This window comes from Furipterus horrens, unplaced genomic scaffold (assembly GCF_987537825.1).
Source record: "Furipterus horrens unplaced genomic scaffold, mFurHor1.1.pri manual_scaffold_3, whole genome shotgun sequence".
Classification (NCBI taxonomy): Eukaryota; Metazoa; Chordata; class Mammalia; order Chiroptera; family Furipteridae; genus Furipterus; species Furipterus horrens.
The window spans coordinates 53,797,259-53,816,102 of record NW_028327173.1 but is presented as its reverse complement, the minus strand read 5'-3'; the positions used below and the strand labels follow the sequence as shown (position 1 = coordinate 53,816,102).

At 35.2% G+C, this 18,844-nt stretch overlaps 1 pseudogene; it reads right to left on the bottom strand.

The window, feature by feature from the left end:
• Window positions 1-14,151: 14,151 nt before the first annotated feature.
• On the bottom strand, window positions 14,152-14,640 carry LOC150015099 (thiamine pyrophosphokinase 1 pseudogene; annotated as a pseudogene).
• Between the last annotated feature and the right edge of the window lie 4,204 nt (window positions 14,641-18,844).

The following is an 18,844-nucleotide window of genomic DNA, read 5'->3' as shown; positions in this document are numbered from 1 at the left end:
GCTGTCTTAATTATTGTGGGTTTATAGTATAGTTTTTGCCCTGGCTGGTTTAGCTCAGTGGATTGAGCGTCAGCCTGCAAGCTAAGTGTCGCTGGTTCGATCTTCCAGTCAGGGTACATCAGAGAAGGAAAACTCTGACTCCAAAAAACCTCCGCTGCCTTGCGGCATACCTCTTCAGGGGAAAGGCTAAGGGAGTAAACCCTGACAGAAAATCCGGAGCCGGAGTCCCTAAGGCGGTTTGACGTTGTAGTCAACACCGGCAACTCCTGCGGCGCACCTGAAGCCAAGCTGTATTGACTCCGTCTTTCCCTTGGATCCTTCAGCTGCGAAGAGAGGGGGGGTCTGCTGCATGGGCAACAGCAGACCCTCCATATTACCCTGCCCAGGCTCTGTAGCTTCAGCGTCATCACAAGATGTCGATTCAACATGGGAGGAGACAGATACCATGTCACTCCCGAGTCGGACTGCACAGCCATTCTCGGCGGTGCAGATAGACTCTTAAGAAGCTACACCATCGTCTCTCGAGACGGACGGCTGCCGACGACGATAGTATAGTTTGAAATCAAGAAGTGTGCTGCTTTGTTCTTTTTCTGGATTGCTGTGCTACTTGGTGTCTTTTGTAGTTTCACACAAATTTTAGGATCATTTGTTCTATTTCTATAAAAATTGCCATTTGAATATTGATAGGAATTGCCTTGACTCTAGGGATGGCTTTAGGTATTATAAACATTTTAACAGTATTGATTCTTTTCTTTCCATGAGCACAAAATATCTTCCCATTTATTTGTGTCTCTTCTGTTTATTTCATCAATGTCTTATAGTTTTCAATGTGCAAATTTTGTTCCTCCTTGGTTAAAATTGTTCCTAAGTATATTATTATTTTTGGTGTTATTGTAAATGGGATTGTTTACTTCTTTTTGGGGTATTTTTTTAGGAGATAGTACATAACTTATAACTATATGTTGATTTAGTATTCTGCAATTTTATCCAATTTGTTAATTAACTCTAACAATTTTTTGTTTTTTAGAAATTTCTATAGGTAAGATGATATAATTTGCAAACAAAAAATTTTTACTTTGTTCCTGATTTGAACTTTTATTTCTTTGTTTTTCCTGATTGCCTTGGCTAGGACTTCCAGTACTACATTGAATAGGAGTTGTGAGAATGGTCATCCTTTTCTTGATCCTGACCTTAGAGAAAAAGCTTTCAAACTTTCAACATTGAATGATGTTAGCTTTGAACTTGTCATATATAACTTTTAGTTAAATTATGTTCATTTTATACCCAATTTGTTAGTAGCTTTTTTTAATCATGAAAGGATGTTGTACTTTGTCAAATGTTTATTTCACATTAATTGAGATAATCATATGATTTTCATCTTTTATTTTATTAATGTGATGTATTCCATTTACTGATTTTCACATGTTGAAGCATTCTTGGCTTCCAGGGATAATTTTGATTTGGTGTATAATTCTTTTAAAGTGTTGTTTAATTTGGTTTGCTAATATTTTGTTAAGAATTTTTGCATATGTGTTCATCAGGAATATTGTTGTAGTTTTCTGGCAGTGTATTTATCTGGCTTTGGTATCTGGATAATGCTGGTGTTATAAAATAAATGTTAAATTGTTACTTTCTCTTCCAATTTTTGGAAGAATTTGAAAAAGAGAGGCATTAATTCTGTAAATGTCTGGTAGAATTCATCAGGACTTCACTTGCTCTTTACTTTGTTGGAATGATGTTAATTATTCTATCTCCTTCCTCATTATTGGTATGTTATGTATTCTATAACTTTATGATTCATTCTAGATTACATATATGTTTCTAGAAACATCTATTTTTCTAGGTTTTCCAATTTGATGATATATAATTGTTCATAAAAGTTGCTTATGTTTTTTTGTTCCATCAACTGTAATGTCTCCTTTTATTTCTGATTTTATTTTAGCCTTCTCTCTTTTTTCTTAGCTTATCTAAAAGTTTGTCTGTTTTATTTACCTTTTGAAAAAACAGCTCAGCTTTATTAATCTATGAGTTTTCTGGACTCCTATTTATTTTTGTTATTATCTTGTTATTTCCTATGTTTAACTTTGAGCTTAGTTTCTTTTTCTAGTTACTTAAGGGTAGAGTTAGGATATTTATTAAAACCTATCTTTATTCTTAATTCAGGCATTCACTTTTATGAACTTCACTCTTAGAACTGCTTTAACAGCATCCCAATAACTTGGTGTATGATGCTTTTGTTTTCATTTGTTTCAAGATGGTTTTTGAGTTTTCTTCTGCTTTCCTTTTCATTTTATTTGCTGCTTTCCTTTTCATTTTATTTGTTCAAGAGTGTTGTTAATTTTCACATATTTGTAAATCTTTAGACTCTTCTCTTCTTGTCCTTTTGAGTTATATGCTATTGTGGTCAGAAAAGATACTGGCATGATTTCAATCTTAAATCTTCTAAGCTTTGTTTTGTGGTCTATTATATAACCTCTCCTGGATTGTGTTCTGTGCCTGCCTGAGATGAATTTGTATTCTGATGCTCTTGAGTGGGTTGTTCTATGTATGTTTAAACCCATCTATTCTAAAACATAGCTTCTTGATAGAATCTGCAATACAGTCAGCAGGGACCCTATACATTTAATTTCCTCTGAAAATTTTATCTGATGTTTTCTCTGTCTTCTCTCTCCCTTGGCTATGGACCTCCCATTTTAAGACTATCTAAATGATTCCCTTTGACAGTAACCTGCAGAACAAGGGAAGCTTGGCCCTTACTCACCCACTCTCCTTTTCTACTACAGGCAAAATCTTTGGCCAAGAAGGTTTCTCTTAGCCCTAAGTAAGATGTGCCACCTTGGGGTAGGGGTATGAGGGCATTTACAAAATATTCCTTTTACCCACTTCAATGCACCCAAATATATATATAGCTTTAATGGAGTACAATACCTTCTCTGGGAATCTGGACTTCCACAAAGAATTTCTCATCTGTGGCTGACTGTCTAAAAGATGTTACTTGTTTGCAAATTATATTTTACATAAATATATTTTAAAATTCAGGTTATTTATATCAAGGTGACATACACAATGCAGGTTTATTGAGCAAAGTATTCTATCTTTGAGCAAGGTAGTGCAGTGGTTCAATAGTCATGGTTAGAAATTTGAAGGGAAACTAAGTTTACCTATATAGTAGGCCACAAAACACATCACATAAAATACCTAAAAGGAGATATTCTGTAATTTATATACATATATATATATATATATTACATATCTATGATATATTTCCAAAATGGGTATATTACATAAGCCAATGTCTTCATCTCTTCATCTTTCACCAAATGGAAATATTAATGATCACCCTAACCTTTTTACAAGGTGGTGTGAGAATTAAATCCACTAAGAGATACTAAGTGTTGGACACATGTGAAAATAGAAATAATTAATTATTGTAATATCAGCCCTAGCTCTGCCACCAAAAGTTATACTGCTTTTATGAAATCAGTTAACCTTCTGGTGATTTTTTTATTTTAAAACGAGTGGTTTGCATCTGACAATAGTTAAGGTCCCTTCTACATAAACTTCTTTGTAATATTCAAATTAAGTTATCAGAATCACTTCTCATATAGTGCCTTTTATAGAATAGTAATATTTTTATAGATACTGCATTAAAATTTTTAATTAATATTCTCAGATTTCAAAGGAAAATTAGTGGCATCTTAGTAAATGAATGTGGATGTAATGGACATTAGTTCACAAAACAGTCGATAAAATTTTGGAATTTTACAAATCTTAGAACATTCAAAAGTGACAGATTATCATTTTGACAGACATTTACCAATAAGAAAAACTTCTGACATTTTCTATTCAAAAGGCTATAGACATTCATTTCTCCTTATTTTCATTTTTTATAGCATCAGTTGTTATTAGGAAAGTTTCAGAATATTTGCCATAGAATAGTGCAATTAAGAATTTATGAGGTTTCTGCCCTGGCTGGATGGCTCAGTTATTTGGAGCATCGTCCCATGCACCAAAAGGTTGTGGGTGCTGTCCCCAGCCAGGAAACATACCTAAGTTGCAGGTTTGATCCCTGGTTGGGGTGTATAAGGAAAGTGACCTATTGATGTTTCTCCTTCACATTAATGTTTCTCTCACTCTGTCTCCCTTCCTTTCTCTCTAAAATCAATAAACATATCCTCATGTGAGGATTCAAAATAATTTTTAAAATTTTTAAAAGAATTTATGAGTTCTTAGTTCAGAATATACTGGTCAGGTCGTTATTTTGGAGTTCAAAAAATTTAAGATTTTATAAAGTTTTCACTGCGACATTGACATTTGACAGCTATGTATTTTATTGCTGTAATGGGGCTAGGGGAAAAGAAGGTATTGTGGTAAAGGTGGGCAGGTTAGAAGAAAATAAGTTGACTGGGTCATAGCTAATACTTTTTATTATAAAAATGATAGTAGAGATATCTTATGAAATTATATATGCTTATGTCTCCAGAAATTTTTTAAAATTCATGTTCTATTCTATTTGTATGTGCTATCTTGACATAACAAAGCAATATCATTCCCTCAGCTGACAATTATACTTTAATGAAGTGTGGTCTTTATTATATTTCACAGGAAAGAATATTACTTTTACATTGAGCACTCAACACTTTGTCGTGTTAAGTTCTGTTTCTCAGATAGGTTTCATAAACAAATCTTGCATGATATCACAGAATGCTAGTATTCAGATTTCAGGGCATGTTATAGCTTAAAGGGTCTGTTACTCTATCTTCACTTGCTTTGTCATATAATTTTTTTTTTAATTTTATATACTCAAATTGTACACTGCAGGAGAGTTGTTTATTATGCTAAGTAATGGTAGGAGACTGTAAATTGACATATATTCAATTCTTTTGCCTTCAGGCAATAGACAACCTCAGTTGTCTTCTTTATTCTAGGCATACTTTTGCTGTGTATTTAAATTTTCCTCCAACATGCTTTGAAAGTATTCACTGTGTCTTAAAACATCTGGCTTCATTTCACTTATCTATGCATGATTTTCTTCAAAACTATTATCTAGGGTCAAAAAAAATCTCAAACATGTTGTTTTTGATAAATTTCTGACACAAATTTGATACATTTTTTGAAAATTATTATTATTAACAACTATGTCTTGAATATATTTTAAAAATAGTCACAATATTCTGGATCTTCAGAGGTGTTAAGTATTTTCTATGAACTAGACACATTAAATAGTATGATAATGATAGAATAAAACATTATAATGTTGGCATAGTCATCTACTTTTTATATATTAGAAATAAACTAAAATCAAACCACAATTATATAAATCTTCTGTAGTGTTCTAAGAGCACTGTGGCAGGGCATAGGATGGCCATATAATCTAGCATTCAAACCAGAATGTTTTTGAGAAAGGCAACACTATTAAAATGTCATGAATTGGATAATATAATAATAAGTAGGTTTAAATAGAACAACAGGTATAAATCAGAACACTGTATGGGTCTCATAAAGAGATATTATTTTCCCACAAAATTTGTTGAGTTATTAGTTAGGGATTTTATTTCCAGACCCACTCAGGGACCTTGAAATCATCTGACTGCTTTTCAATAATGAAATGTGAATATAAGTTATTAGTGCCACATTTGCCAGGACAGTTAAGAAGATGAGCTATTCTTTTCTGTTTTTTAAGGCTGAAATATATTTATTTATGTTATTTGTTAATTAAATTTATTGGGGTGACATTGGTTAATAAGATTATATAGGTTTCAAGTGTACAGTTCTATGACCATCATCTGTATATTGCATTGTGTGCTTTCCTCTCTTCTTTCTGTCAGCTGGATCCATAGGACAAAATGTCTTAGAGAATGGCAGAGCCATATGGTGCTAGGTTCCAGGGGTTCTTAATCCCTAGGTAGAAGGCTCTCAGTATTTGTCAGTTTAGGTGAGCAACAAGCAAACTTTACTTGTGTTAAATTATAGAGCTTGTGAGTTCACTTGGGATAGTAGCATATATTATCCTAACTGGTCCAGCTGTAGAATGGGAACAGGTGGCTTACCTGAAAACCTAGAATTGCCCATCAGCTTATATGGGTTCTGATTCAGACACTGTCAATAAGTAGGACTAAGACAAGTAAAGTTAATATCCTGAGGTCACAACATTTTGTTGTTGCTGTTATTATTGTTAAATGTCAGTTTTCTGTTATTAGGTTTTTGAAAATATAGTTTCTTTTAGCCTTATCCTATTTTTTTATTCTCACCCAAGAACATTTTTTTTTATTGCTTTCAGAAAGAGAGGAAGGGGGAAAGATAGAATAAGAGAGAGAGAAAAACATTGATGTGAGAGAGAAACATCAATTGTTTTCCTCTTGCAGGCTCTCTGACTGGGGTTCAAACCCACAACCTAGGTATGGGCCCTGCCCTGACTGGATATCAAACTCAGGACCTTTAGGTGTATGGGACAACATTCCAACCAACTGAGCCACACCAGCCAGGGTGCCTTATTATATTTTTATATATATTCATAGGTAAGATTGGCCTATATATTTTTTTGTTTTGCAGCATACTAGTTAGGTTATTGCTTTGCTTCTTAAAAACAAAGGCAGGTAAACCTTGTTTTGTCATTATCTGGAAAAATACCTCATAGTGTTTAATTTATATTTTATATAGCAGATATAGCATACATTTTGTATGTATAACAGAATAAAGAACACAAGGACTGTCTCTTAATTGATGACCTAACATTATTATTCATATGACTACTTGGACACACTAACAAAAGCAAAACGTATAGGTAAGTACATATACCCTTAGGATATTGATCAAGTCTATTTTTACAACTTGCATAATAAATAAGCACTTTTTTTTTTTTTTGCATCACAGAATTAAAATGATCTACAACAAGGTCATTTGAATATGTAAAGAGGTATCTTCTCTTTCTTGTATCTATGAAAATAGGTATACCTCTCTTTTAAAGGAAGAAAATACCCTTTTGTTGATGGCTTCTGTGATAGGCTAGGAAGTTACTTGAAGTGGAACTGCATTACTCTCCACAATCTCTAAGCTGCTAAACAGCAAGGGAATACCTTGGGTTATGTTAGATTTCAACTGGTCATTGTAATGAATCCCATTATTCATCTGCTGAGCAATTCAGTTCCACCCTCAAGGGCACTCCAAAGCTAAAATGCATTTTAGGTTAAATTGTCCAGGTTTCAAAATATATCTGTGTGTATGCAGGTTCCTGCATATAACTACTGCTGCTACTGATGGGAGAAACCCTTGAGATGACAAACAGAGGCAAACTTTAAAAACAGAATAAATAGGAGTGGTTTTTCTTTTGATGATATCAGCACTTTTAGAAATAAGAGTAAGGATTCTTTCTTTAAACTCCTTCATGATTTTTTGATGCTGTCTTGTTTCAATAGTAGCCTGATCATCAACATATTTTTTTTCCTTTGACTATTATGATCCGAGGCCAACCTATCCTTTTCCACAGTGTCTTAGTCTCCTCTAGAGGCCATGCCTTCCCTAGTCTCTGGTCCCAGGCACTTTCTAACTCCCTCTCTCTCAAATCTTTCTTAACCTGAGTTCTGATCCACAAACACTCACACCTGCTATCTGTATCTCCCCACAGGGAGGGAGTCCTAGTTGGTGTTTTCTGTGTTCCCCCATCACTGGCAGCCCACAGCCCTCTCCTTATAAAATATCTGCCTAATCCTAGGATCCAGGGGGAACTCTTGAGGCTACTCTGCTGATCTTGGATGTTTATTTTCCTATTTCTATGTCTCTTTTTAGCGTGAGTCCTATATTATTTTTATTATTTCTGTGGAAGAAGGTCCATATTTCAAAACTTAGCATTATCTTCTGAAAATGTATGTGGGAGGGAGGTGGAAGTGTAGTGGGTGGAAATGGAATCTACAGTGTCACAAGAAAGGATTTCAAAGGGCACATGCATGGGAGAAGTTTAAGCCTACTGGCAAGATTTATTGGAGTGAAGGGAAATAATATACTCCCAGGGATGGAGAGGAAAGGCAGGCTCTGGTAGCAACTACTCCAAAATCCTGATAATCCTCTATATATTCTCTTGGTTTTTGGAAAGGAGCTGGCTTTCTTTCAAACTATCCAACTTACTTCCTGGGTTTTCCTGGGCTTCAGCTGAACCCTCCCCCTAATCAATCTCTTTCCTGACCCTTCCAGGATTCCACACCCTTATCCAATCTGATTCTGTTCCCAGGCTTGGCTCAGCCTCTTTGTTTCACCATTTTGGCTCCTACTGCCCATGCCCCAGTTTTGTGGCATCATCTGGTTTCTATTGTGTATGTGCTTACCTCACCCTGCGCCATCTTTGTTTCTAAGTGTGCACTCACCCAGCAGAGGAATTTCCTCTTTATTATTCCCCCATAGCTTGCGCAAGTGGATCAGTTGTATCCTGGAGAGATTAGAAAGCTGGTTCATCCTCCCTAGGACAGGTAGGAGTGTTAATCCCTTTGGCAGGAAATCAGCTATCTCCTGGGGTGTCTGAAGCTACAGTAGTCCCACTCTATATCGTGGTTCACTTATCACGACCTCACTGTATTGCAGGATTAAAAAAAAATATTATATTTAATTATTTATTGCGGATTTTTTGCTATATCGCGGGATTTTGTGGAACTGTATATGTATGTTTTTAAAGTTACGTAGGTTTAAGTGTAGAATATATTTAAGAACATAAGTAATGTTTATAAAAGTGTGGAATAGGTTAATAAGAGAATAGGAAAGGTTAATAAGGGACTGGAAATGGTTTATAAGTGTGTGGGAAGGGTTTATAAAGCCTTAAAAATATATAAATACTAAAATAAATGTAAGGTTCTTACTTTGCACATTTGAACCTGTCGCAGAGAGGCCTAGAATGTAATACCCATGATAAGTGAGGGAATACTGTATAACTTCCAGACTGAAGCCTAATTAAGTGTAACTTCCAGACTTAATCAGGCCCAGCTTGTTTAGTTCCCTTCTCTTTTGTTAACTCCTAACCACCTATGCTAACAGAAGGACTTCAAGAAATGCAAATCATGGCAAGTTTATAATGTGAGAAGAATCATACTATTAGAGCATTATAATCTTGGCTTAACTTGTCACTGCTCATGTGGAGTCTCCAAGGGATTTATGCACACAGAAAATGATAAATAAGATAAAGTATTAGTCTGAATAGTCTTTTTTTCTCAATATAGGACTTTTTATAATGTTCTATGAGAACATGCGTAGTGAACTTAAGGCTCAAGCAAAACCTGTTTCCAGAGTTCTCTCAATCTTGCTACAACTTTATCACTTGAAGGAAATATGTCATATGGCACATTTGAATGGGAAAGAAAAGAAAATAGAATGGTTACCCAGAAGATGTAAACTATGAAAGATTGAAGTAGAAGAAATAGAATTATGTGTGTTAACAAGCATTTTAGAACACACTATGTGTGGCTCAATCGCTGCCCTACAAGCTGAATAACAGTGTTAATTGCTCCTTTGATTTGAGGAGGGAATATAGAAATGGATGGAACTGTTAGGTCAAGAGCATTCTAGGCCCTACATATGCAGTGTCCATCCTAGAATTTGTCACTCTGGAATTTCTCTTTATGTTTGTCAAACAAATGATCAAATAAGTGAATAAATGAAAAATCAACAGTAAGAATTTCAGACTTCATTTACTTCCCTTTTAAAACAGGTATTTAATATGTAGAGTAGTAGTTCTCAACGCCCTGGCTGGTTTAGCTCAGTGGATTGAGCGTCGGCCTGCGAGCTAAGTGTCGCTGGTTCGATCTTCCAGTCAGGGTACATCAGAGAAGGAAAACTCTGACTCCAAAAAACCTCTGCTGCCTTGCGGCATACCTCTTCTGGGGAAAGGCTAAGGGAGTAAACCCCGACAGAAAATCCGGAGCCGGAGTCCCTAAGGCGGTTTGACGTTGTAGTCAACACCGGCAACTCCTGCGGCGCACCTGAAGCCAAGCTGTATCGACTCCGTCTTTCCCTTGGATCCTTCAGCTGCGAAGAGAGGGGGGGTCTGCTGCATGGGCAACAGCAGACCCTCCATATCACCCTGCCCAGGCTCTGTAGCTTCAGCTCCACTGGAGAGGACACTCCAGCGTCATCGCAAGATGTCAATTCAACACGGGAGGAGACAGATGCCGTGTCACTCCCGAGTCGGACTGCACAGCCATTCTCGGCGGTGCAGATAGACACTTAAGAAGCTACACCATCGTCTCTCGAGACGGACGGCTGCCGACGAGTAGTTCTCAACAAGAGTTAATATAACCTACTAAGAAGCAAAGTGAAATGTGTGGAGTCACTTTAAGTTTCCACTGACTAGAGATGGGGGATGTTTGATGAGTAAAGCTCTAAAACAACACACAAATGGGACTATCATACATTAAACTAAAAAGTATTTGCATTGCAAAGGAAACCATCAACAAAATAAAAATGATACTCACTGAGTGGGAGAACATATATGCTAATACATCTGATAAGGAGTTAATATCCAAAATTTATAAAGAACTTATACAACTCAATGTCAAAAAAATAATAATTTAATTAAAAAGTGGGCAAAGAGCCTGACTAGACACTTCTCCAAAGAGGACATACAGATGGACAATAGACATATGAAAAGATGCTCAACATCACTAATCATCAGAGAAATACAAATTAAAACCACAATGAGATGTCACCTCACACAGGTCAGAATGGCCATCATCAACAAATTAACAAACAACTAGTTCTGGCAGATGTGGAGAAACGGGACCGTCATGCACTATTGGTGGGAATGCAGGTTAGTGCAACCACTGTGAAAAGCAGGATGGTGATGCCCCAGTACACATCTGACCCTATATGTCAATATCTTTTAGTGAGAGCACTCCCAGCATTTTAGGTGGTATAACTATTTATTGTGTAGAACTGTCTAACCTACTGCAAGATGTACTGTTTATTTTTTCTTTTGTTTCCCTTGCCTGAGAAGATATATCTGATGAAACATTGCTGTGAGCAATGTATGAGACTTTACTGCCTATGTTTTCTTCTAGGATCTTTTTATTTTGGGGGGTCTAACATTTAGGTCTTTGATCCATTTTAAATTTATTATTGTGTGTGTGGCATCAGAAGGTGGTCTAGATTCATTTTTCTGCACATATCTGTCTAATTTTCCCAATACCATTTATTGAATTAACTATATTTAGCTCATTATAAGTGCTTGTTTTCTCTGTCAAACATTAATTAACTACAAAGGTGTGAGTTTGTTTCTCAGGTCTCTATTTTGTTCAATTGATCTATGTGTCTGTATTCATGCCAGTACCATGCTATTTTGATTACTAGAGTATTATAGTATAGTTTGATATTGTGTACTGTGATTCCTCCAACTTTGTTTTTCTTTCTCAAGATCACTGTTTCTATTCAGGGACTTTTGGAGTTCCACATATATTTTTGAAATATTTGTTTAGCTCTACGTAATACATCATTGGAATCTTGATAGAAATTGCATTGAATCTATAGATTGCTTTGAGTAGTATGAACATTTTAATAACGCCAATTCTTTCTATCTATGAGCATGGTATTTGCTACCACTTTACATATTATTCCATTTATTTCTTCAGTGTCTTATAATTTTCTGAATACAGGTCTTATACATCCTTGGTTAATTTATTCTTAGGCATTTTATTCTTTTTGAAACAATTAATTTATGATGTTACTTTTATATCTCGCTACTTTATTGAATTCATTTATTTATTAATATTAGATTATAGAACACAGAAAAATGTTTCTTTCCAGATCGAGATGCTTAAACTGAATCATTTTATTTTGGCCTTATTACCATCTTTGATATTGTCATTTAAAAATAAAAACCACTGTGCTGGGAGAACTGGACAGGGATGTGCAAAAAAATGAAACTAGACCACCAACTTACACCACACATGAGAATAAACTCAAGATGGATCAAAGACTTAAATGTAAGTCATGACACCATAAAAGTCCTAGAGGAAAACATAGGCAGGAAAATTTCAGATATCCCACATAACAATATCGTCACAGATACATCTCCTAAGGCAAGAGAAATAAAAGAAAAAATAAACACTTGGGATTACATCAAACTAAAGAGTTTCTGCTCAGCAAAAGAAAACATCAGCAAGATGAAAAGGAAACCAACCATATGGGAAAACATATTTGCCAATGATATCTCAGACAGGGGACTGATCTCCAAAATATGTAAAGAGCTGATACGACTCAAAATCAAGAAAACAAACAACCCAATTAAAAAATGGGCCAAGGACCTGAACAAATACTTCTCTGAAGAGGACATACAGAAGGTCCATAGACACATGAAAAAATGCTCAACATCATTGGCCATCAGAGAGATGCAAATAAAAACCAAAATGAGATACCACTTTACACCTGTCAGAATGGCCATCATCAACAAATCAACAAACAAGTGCTGGTGAGGATGTGGAGAAACGGGAACCCTACTGCACTGTTGGTGGGAATGCAGACTGGTGCAGCCACTATGGAAAACAGTATGGAATTACCTCAAAAAACTAAAAATGGAAATGCCTTTTGAACAAGCAATTCCACTGCTAGGATTATACCCAAAAAATCCTAAAACCCTAATTCAGAAAAACCTATGCACCCCTATGTTCATAGCAGCACTGTTTACAATAGCTAAGTGCTGGAAACAGCCTAAGTGCCCACCTGTAGATGAGTGGATTAAAAAACTGTGGTACATTTACACAATGGAATACTATGCAGCAGAAAGAAAGAAGGAAGTCCTGCCATTGGCGACAACATGGATGGAACTAGAGATAATTATGCTTAGTGAAATAAGCCAGGCAATGAAAAACTAATACCATATGATATCACCTAATACAGGAAACTAAAGAACAACATAAACAAACGAACTAAATAGGACAAGGAGCAGAATAGCAGTCAATGGGGGGAGGGGGGAGGGGGAGGGAGAGAAGGGGGATAAGTAAGGGAAGGGTTTAGCCAGGGAACATGTATAAATGACTCATGGACATGGACAATGAGGAGGGATATGATTGTGGGGGAAGGATGGGCTGGGTTGGGGGGAGAAATGGGGAAAAAATGGGACAACTTTAATTGAAAAATCAAAAAATAAAATTAAAAAATAATAATAAATAAATAAATAAATAAAAAACACTGACCTAATTATTAAATTTAAAAACAGGCAGTTAGAGAAACTCTAGATGAAAACCAAAATGGCAAAGCTTAAAGACAAGGAGAAAAAATTAAAAGCTGCAAGAGAAAGGAAGTTAGTTTCCTATAAAGGATCTCCCATTAGACTGTCATCTGCTTTCTCAACAGAAACATTCAGGCCAGGGAGGACTGGCATAACGTATTCAAGGAGATGAAAGCAAGGACCTACAACTGAAGCTATTTTACCCAGCAAGGCTATCATTTAAAATTGAAGGGGAAATAAAGAGCTTCCCAGACAAGAAAAAGCTAAAGAAGTTTGTTAAAACAAACCAGTACTGTAATAAAAATTAAAGGGTTTTCTTTAAGAAAAGGAAGAAAAATAAAATAAAAAATAAAAAAAAAAATAAAACAGAAGAAAATAGTAAAAAAATAAAATGACAATAAATACGTATCAATAATAAAAAGACATAGGATAGCCAAATGTATAAGAAAATATATATATATACTGTCTCCAAGAGACAGACCCACATAGGAATGGAAGATACACAGGATTAAAAAAGTAAAGAGATAAAAAATATATATTTCATGGAAATTGAAAGGGAAAAAAATCTGGGGTAACAATACTTACATCCAAAAAATAGACTTTAAAACCAAGGCTATAATAAGAGACAAAGATTGACACTACATAATGATAAAGGGGAAAACCCTAGTAAACATTTATGCACCCAACATAGAAGCACCTAAATATGTAAAGCAAATCTTGAGGGACTCAAAGACAGAGATCAACAGAAATACAGTCATAGTGGGAGATTTTAACACTCTACTGACTAATTAAGAGACCTTCCAGACAGAAAATCAACAAGGAGACAGTGGCCTTAAGTGACACACTAGATCAATGGGCTTAATTGTTATCTACAGATCATTTCATCCCAAAGCAGCAGAATACACATTATTTTTGAGTGCACATGGTATATTTTCTAGGATAGACCTGGGTCAGTTCTTGATAGCCATGGTCCAGAGGAGTAGGTTGTCCATTTTATGGTCATAAAACCAGGTCCATCATAGGTATTGAAAGTGCTGACTAGTATTCCAAAAATAAGCACACAATTTTTGAGATTCTACTCTTGGCCCATTGTCATAATCTGAATGCAAGGCTGTCCAGCAGGAATAAAGCCATACCACCACCTTCCATTCTAGTGTCTACATGTAATTTGTGCATCCCTGGTTGGAGCAGATGTAATCTTGGATAATTATAATTGGCAAAGAAGTGATGCTAGTTGCTTGGAACAAGGTGCCATGATCTGTTCAAAATGCCCAGTGAGTTTTCTCAGTGTTATAATCACAACTACCTATAGACCTATTCCTTCTATTTCATTTTGGAGCACTTCAAAGCACTTAGTAAAGCTCACATCCCTTAATAGCACAATATTCTGTAACTTCTGACCTAATAGAATCGAAGTCCCCATTGATAAATTCAGGCATTTTCTTCTCTCCTTCAGTGAAATCATATAAGCAGATGAAAGAGAGATCACTACCTACTTATTGCACTTACTTCTATATACAGGAAACTACTCTCAGATTTCAGCCAGCAAAAATATCTAAATCTTAGTTCTCCATCTGGAAGGAACTGAATTCTGCTAACAAACCAAATGTGCAAAAAAAGGATTCTTCCCTAAACTTTAGAAAGAAATGCAGTCTACTAACATCTTTATTTTAGTCTGATGAGATCTGTACCACTTCTGACTAAAAGACAGTAAAATAATAAATTTGTGTTGTTTTAAGGCACAAAGCTTGTGGTCATTTGTTGTAGTAGCAATAGAAAATCAACATGCCCATGTAGCACATAGAAAACTTCCCTAATTAGAATGGCCTGTGCTGCATAGGTTTTGGCTGGTTGTATTTCTATTTTCATATTTCTCAAGATTTTTTCCCCTTTAATGATTACTTCTTTGACCCTTTCATTGTTTAATCTCCACATACTTAGGAATTTATCATTTTTCTTCTTGTAATTTATTTCTAGTTTCATACCATTGTGGTCAGAAAAGAGATTTTATATGATTTCAATCTTTTTAAATTTACAAAGACTTGTTTTGAGGCCTAACGTATAGTATCCTGAAGAATGTCCCATGTGCACATGAGAAGAATGTATTCTGCTGCTTTGGATAAATCATTCTGTACATTTTTGATAGAGCCTTTGGGAAATAATTATGAGGGTGAAATTCTTAAATTTAGAAACAGGAGAGAGATTTTTTTCTCATTGCCACTGGAAGATACAATAAGGAGACACCCTGTAAACCAGGAAGGAGATCTCACCAGGAATCAATTTGACTGGTATCTTGAACATGGAATCTCAGCCTCTAAACCTATGAGAAATAAAAATGTTTCTCAATCCACCTAGTTTATGGTGTTTTATTATAGTAGCCTAAACAAACAGTTTATAAAAAATTTAATTATTTGAAGAACAATAAGCAAAAATGACTTCAAAAGTGATATAAAATGTAACATTTTAGCTATAAAGATACTGAATTTGTAAACTTAATTTGGAAACTAAAAAGTTTCCAGAAGAGAAGACTCTAGGTCCAAAGGACTAGGTTGATATGTTCCATAAATCTGACTACCTAAACTATTTCAGAAAACAGAATATTAGAAAATGGAAATACAACCTAATTGAGTACATGAGGCCTGCATTACCATGATAACCAAACCAGACAAAGACATTACAAGAAATGAAACTATGGATCAAAGCAAAAACTTCTTAACCAAATATTAGCAAATTATATATTGCTGTGCATAGAAAGATACTACAATTATGACCATGACTTAAATTTATCTCAATAATGCAAGGTTATTTTGATGTTTATAAACCAGTCTATGTAATCTGCTGTAACAACAGACTAAAAAGAAAAATAATAGACAAAATGTATTTAATTTTAAGAAAATTCAACACCTTTGATAATAAAAATTCTCATCTAACTAAAAATAAATACAAATTATCTCAACCTGATACAGGACATCTATGAAAAACCCACTAATATTTTTTAATGATGAAAGATTGAAGACTTTCCCTGTAAAATTAGAAACACAGATATGATACCTATCTATAATTATACATGATGTATTTGAATTTTCAGTAAAACTATGTTAAAAAATACTCATCAGCAAGAAAAGAAGATAAAACTGTCTTTATTTAAAGATCACAGGAATATATTCATAGAAAATCCCATATAACCTACAAAATAAAACTACTAGAACCAACAAATAGTTTATGTCACAGGACATAAGGTCCATATAAAAATAACTTATCTCAAGATAATATACACACATATATTAACAATAAAAATTGGAAAATAACATCACAAAACATAAACTCATTTGAAATAATCATATCAAAATTTCCTAAGTCTCTACATTTAAAATCATTATTGAGAGAAATTAAAGAAGACCTTGAAAAAATAAAGAGATATGCCTTTAGTCTTTTGATGTTTACATAGCAGCAAATATGCTATGACTGCATTGTGGCCTACAGTAAATGTAAGAAAATACAGACTGTAATATACATCCTATTTCAGAGATGTTGAAATGTAATAAAAATGTACCTTACAATCTATTAAATATAGCAATAGCTAGTATTTACTGAGCTTTGATTAAATAACAAGAATTATCAGGGTTTTAGAAATACCTTTTCTCATTTAATTTTTTCAATAAATTGATTTTATTCATATTTTACACATAATGGAACTGAGACTTGTGGTCATGTAACTGAAAATGTCTGACTTTGAATATGAACAATCTGTCTCCAGAGCTAAAACTATAGACCACCATGTTATATTTACTCAACCTGATAATCTAGATTTTCAGGAAGGAGAATTTCTCATTTCCATCACAATATTCACAAGTATTTAGTCCCAGTGTAATGAAACTTATGTAAATTACTCAAACCATATGTAAGTTACTCAATAGTTCATAACATTCTCAAGACTGAAGAAACTGAGCTTGTGAGTTATTTGCATTGTTTTAAAAACTTTTTATTCCTCCAATTAAATATAATCCTCCAAATCATAGTGATTGTTATAAATCTGCACACATTTATATTTAGACTTTGATTATGTATAATATTGATTGTCAGAGAAGGAAAACTCTGACTCCAAAAAACCTCCGCTGCCTTGCGGCATACCTCTTCAGGGGAAAGGCTAAGGGAGTAAACCCCGACAGAAAATCCGGAGCCGGAGTCCCTAAGGCGGTTTGACGTTGTAGTCAACACCGGCAACTCCTGCGGCGCACCTGAACCCAAGCTGTATTGACTCCGTCTTTCCCTTGGATCCTTCAGCTGCGAAGAGAGGGGGGGTCTGCTGCATGGGCAACAGCAGACCCTCCATATTACCCTGCCCAGGCTCTGTAGCTTCAGCGTCATCGCAAGATGTCGATTCAACACGGGAGGAGACAGATACTACCATGTCACTCCTGAGTCGGACTGCACAGCCATTCTCGGCGGTGCAGATGGACTCTTGAGAAGCTACACCATCGTCTCTCGAGACGGACGGCTGCCGAATTTAAAAAAAATTTTAAAAAAATATTGATTGTAGAGTATAGCAATTTCTATTAAATTTACTTGAATATAAATAGGAAATAAATGCCAATAATAATAATAAAACACTGACAAGCATGAATAAATCTTTAAAGCATCTGATTTTTATTCAGAGATGTTTGTCTGTTTAAAATTTGAGCTGAGCAAATGCATGTTATATTTTTAGTGCCTATTGTATACAAGTATTAGCATTATCCAGCAAATAGCATGAGAAAATTCTAACTTATGGCTATAGCTACAATAAGAATGGAGACAATATAGTTTAAGGAAGCTTTTCAGCACAGATTGTAACAGCAGGGGTGTTTTTGTTAATTGTCATTTTATGTAACAGTATATGATAATAATATCATAAATTATAAGAAATAAAAATATTTTCATTTTATCATAAAAGTGTAACCCAAAGGAAACAAGCTGTTCTTTAATTTGTAGTAGAAGGCAATCTATTTACCACCAAAGATATCTATCAAAATGAATCTCAGTTAATTTAAAAACTGGTCATTGAGACAATATCTTCTGATATAATTTTTAAAAGTTAAGTGATTTGGGACTTCCGGCCAAGATGGAGGCATAGACAGACATGCTATGTCTCCCTCCACAACTAAGAAGGAATACAACTACCTCAAAATTAGAAACAACCAGAAGTTCCAGAAAATCAAACTGCATGGAAGATGAGCAAACAAAGATATAAAGAAAAAATACTCATCCAGACAGGTAGGAGGGGCAGAGACAGGGTGGAGAAGACATGGCATGGTGGTGGTGGCAGCAGCCAGCAGTGGCAGGCCAGCAGAAAGCGCAGTCACATGTTTCAAAAAGTCAGGAGGGGTACCTGGGAAGCGTTCCCAGCTCCTCACCGGACCTTGCAGCTCATGGTCCTAGCATCGGGGACAATCAAGCTTCATTGCTTCTGACTATGCAGACCAGTGGGGATTGGGGTGGAGGCAGAAACTGCTGGTCTCAGCAGAGTCTGCTTGTTTAAAGGGCCCCCATGGTCCTAGAACATCCTCGGACCTACCCACTCTGAGAACGATGGCCAGGGCAGCAGCTAGAGGGGCACCAGTCTGATGCGGAAGTAGAAGAGGTGCCTGGAAAAGAAGTGAAAGC